The sequence below is a fragment of the Rhagoletis pomonella genome, unplaced genomic scaffold (genome assembly GCF_013731165.1).
Source record: "Rhagoletis pomonella isolate Grant_MI unplaced genomic scaffold, Rhpom_1.0 Rhpom_scaffold_00004, whole genome shotgun sequence".
NCBI lineage: Eukaryota > Metazoa > Arthropoda > Insecta > Diptera > Tephritidae > Rhagoletis > Rhagoletis pomonella.
This window is the reverse complement of record NW_023458558.1, coordinates 78,344,669-78,348,644: the sequence shown is the minus strand read 5'-3', so window position 1 is coordinate 78,348,644 and position 3,976 is coordinate 78,344,669. Positions and strand designations below refer to the sequence as shown.

Genomic DNA, 3,976 nt, shown 5'->3' with positions numbered 1-3,976 from the left:
ACGCTTATTGCACGAGAACTAATAAAGCGATTTCAAAGAAAAGTGTGGCGTTTCAAAGATAAAATTCCAAACCTGTCGACAGATTCATTTTTGTAAATAACCAATTCGGTTTCTGTCGTAAAAACAACGGTAAACATTGCCTTATTTTGGGGTCAATTTTGAGCCTTTAAAGTGCTCTAGCAACTTATTGTTGGCACATATAACTTTCATTTTCGGGATATAGGTTCTTTGGAGCAGTAGAAATATTATCGGGTACAAATTTTATATAAATTTAACAAATATTGAGCATTTTAAGGCAAAAAATTGTTGAAAAAATTTGCAAATTTTTTTCATTACCAAAATGCTCGAAAACCGCTCGAATGATTTTGTTTTTGTTTTCTTTAATCAAAAATTCAAGAGTTTTCCTTTCGTTTGGTATATGGGAAGTATTGGTTGATATCTTCTATATATGTTTATTTTATTCAAATATATGGGCATAAATGATTTTCCATACAAAATCACCTCGTCATCAATTTGCAAACATGTGCATATGTTGGAAGTGTGGGAAGGAGACAAAAAGTATGTATGCGTATGTAATGCGGCTTTTGATAAACAGAGGCGCGCTATTTATAACCTAATCGCAGCGTGTGTACATATGTAAATACATACATACGTACATATGTTGATTGCAGTTAATGTGGATCTGTTTCTATTTTTAGTAATCTATGTATGTCTATACATACATATGTACATACATATTATATATGTACATACATATATGAACACATGTATGCATAATACGCGAAGACTTTTCGAAGTGAAACAACATTTAGAAAAAGTCCAATCCAAGAATAAAAGTAAAGGTGAGGACGTACATAGATAAAGAAAAGGATAAAGGCCAAGGTAAAAATAAACACAAAAAAAAAATGGTATAAAATAAAAATAAAAATAGGGCTTTCGCTTATATTCTCATTGAGTTCTTTTCACTTAGAAGTATGTAAATTTGTAAAATTTTGGAAAAACCCTTTTTTTCTTAGTGTGTGATTTCATTTTTGACTTGGATATGCTCTTAACCATACCACGTATTCTACGTTTAAATATAGCGGCTGTATCTCCGATACAGCCTGCAGACCAAGACGAAGGCGCTGGACTGTTCCTTTTTTTTTTTGTATGGGGAGTGATGCAGTCTAATGTACATATGTATATATATTAGGGTGGTCCAAAAAGGCATTTGAACAAGTATTATAGGAATTTTAATTCTCTGTTTTTTTATTTTGAAATCAAAATATATTTAGAGGTCTCTCAAAGCGCTTAAAGTTTTCCATGTATTTTATATGAAAACAAATCAGTTTCCATAGAAATGGTATAGAATTCTTAAAATCCAATATTTTTCGATCTAAAACCTCTGTTTCTCTTCAGTAATAATACCAAATTGTTTATTATACCATTTTTAAATACTATTTAAATTGAATTTTTGGGGTTTTTAGGGGTCCTATAAAAAATAGCTAATGAAAGAAAATAGTTAAATAAAGGATTGAGTAATGTAACTACAAGTCTTCTGAAGTGAAACAAAGTTTTCCGATCGAAAATATTGATTTTCAAGGATTCTATAACATTTCTACGAAAGCTTTTTTCCCCATATACATGGAAAACTTTGAGCGTTTTGAGCAACCTCTATATATCTTTTGAGTTCGAAATAAAAAACAGGGGTATAATTCTTTTCGATATAGGGCATTAAAGTTCCGATTTTACTTTTTTTGGACCACCCTAATTTATGTACATACATATCTAAAATAAATCCCAATCTTGAAAAAATTGGGAGTTTTCTAGGTTTTTCTTACATTCAATGTGGGCTCGACTATGTAATAATTATTTAAAAAACTCAATTGATATTAATGTTTTTTAAATATTGACAACTGAAATGCAAAAAGACGTAACAAACATCATCGTTGATATGCAAAAAGTCATAACTAATAAAAAATTCAAAATGAATTTCATCGTTATGAAAAAGATTAAAACATTTGACACAACTTTTTCCGTTTCATTTACGAGCTGGGCTTAAACGTATTTCATGTTTTTAAAGTAAAAAAAAATAAAATAATTGAATATTTTTTTTAATATTAATAAAAATAATTCGTATTGAAAAATAACACATATTTGATATATTGAAAGCCATTTTAAAAATTAAAAAAAAAAAAATTTTAAAGCGAGCGAACTCAAACAGTCCATAAATTATCTTAAAGTTATTCGTATTTATTTTCACACTTAAAAGGAATTAATTGTTTACCTTTTCTATTGTGACTTGTATTTACAAATCAAATCGACTTTTTTGTATCACACAGGGCCTTATAAATAAAAACTAAGCAATTGATTTTTCTTAAAATTTCAGACCTTTTACGTAAATTTATTTGAATGAATCAAGCAAAAGTTTTGAAATCTTAAGAAAAAGCAACTGCTTAGTTTTTATTCATAAGGTCCATTCACTGAAATCTTCTTCCAAATTGTCCTCACTATCGCTTCCATTCAACGATATTTCTTCCAACCATTTTAGAACTTGTTCTTCATAGGTACACCTCTCGAAAATTAAAAAAAAGGTCAAAACAGAAAATATCCAACTAAAATAAGTACAATAAACAAAATTACCTTTACTACTAACGTTCGCCTGTCAGGCGTCAAAAGGGCGTGGAACTCAGCCGCGCAAGGCTACTGTACAATGTGCGTCTGCTAACAACCTCGTACAGTGCTAAACTGAGTTGGCGTGAACGCTTTGATCATTAAAAGCGTTCCTGAAATATTGCGAGAAAACCGAATTCGTTCCACCTCACAGACGAACGTTAGTATTTATTCTATGGTTAAACGAGGTTCTGGAAATAAGAAATACTATTTCTACCCTAAAATATGTGATAAACCTTTTCTTTTGCGAATTAATGACATGCAAGAATTATGCTCCTAATACATCACGTTTACGTGAAACAAGATGGTCGGTAAAATATAAGGCTATTAGGAAATTTTCAGAAAATTTTCCTGAAGTTCTAGAAGCTTTCGAAAAGTTGTCAATGGAGGGAAACTTTTCCACAAGAAAGTCTACGTATCAATTGTGTGCTGCTATAGCAAGGCCGAAGTTAATAATTTCTTAAATGACAATTGCTAAAATTCAATGTTGCTACAGCAAACGTTTTGCAGGTGAAGACAACAGACCTCATCGCTGTTGGGCAGCATATTGGAAATATTTTGGCGGTGGTTAGGAATGATCGCAAGAATGCAGAAAGAGTCACTACGGAGTAAATAAAAAAAGTCGTATGATTACAGTCGATCAAGGAGTAGTAATTTTCCTACCACGTTTGGCAGGTAAACAAAAAAACAGAAGTAACCCCTATCGGTCAATGAAAATTAGGACTGGCGACGGTCTATAACAAAACCGTATCTAGATTCACTAACGGCATCTTTAAAATCAACGTTTTTCCAATGAAAATACTACAGCTTTTTCGCTGTATAGATTGCACCCATTGTATTCGATTAAAGCTCCCAGAATTGCAGCGGACGACGGTGAAGCGGTCGACGGTTAACTAGTTATGGTCCGTGAACTCATTCTTTGGTATAATTTATGGAAGAAAGAGAAAAAGAATTTGTCCAAAGAAGATTTGAAGGATATTTAAGTTGTAGATCTATTTAAAGAAGAAAGCGAATTTCTACCAGCGCTTTTCCATGCACAACAGCGACTGTGGAGCGATCGTTTCGTAGACTTCGTAGCTCAGAACCACTTCGTGACTCAGAACCACAACAGGAGAAGAAAAGCTTTCTGGGCTATGCCTCATGATCGTCCATAGAAAACTCGTTACTGAAAACCGCGAGGTGATTCAGAAGGAAATAATCGAAGAGTTTGTTGAAAATCCGAGACGATTGTTATTTGCGTAAAAATGATTAAATAAAAATATATCAAAAAAATTATTATGTATATATAGATGCAGATGAATTTGAATATTTGTATAGATATTAA

General features: G+C 31.7%; 1 long non-coding RNA gene across 1 annotated transcript in view; it reads left to right on the top strand.

Annotated features, from left to right (window-relative positions):
• Positions 1-3,885, top strand: part of LOC118738594 — a 94,324-nt gene extending 90,439 nt beyond the window's left edge. Inside the window, exons 4-5 of the long non-coding RNA XR_004992903.1 lie at positions 3,163-3,260; positions 3,328-3,885. This is a non-coding gene — a long non-coding RNA (uncharacterized LOC118738594). The remainder of the gene's footprint in view (positions 1-3,162; positions 3,261-3,327) is intronic.
• The last annotated feature ends 91 nt before the right edge of the window (positions 3,886-3,976 follow it).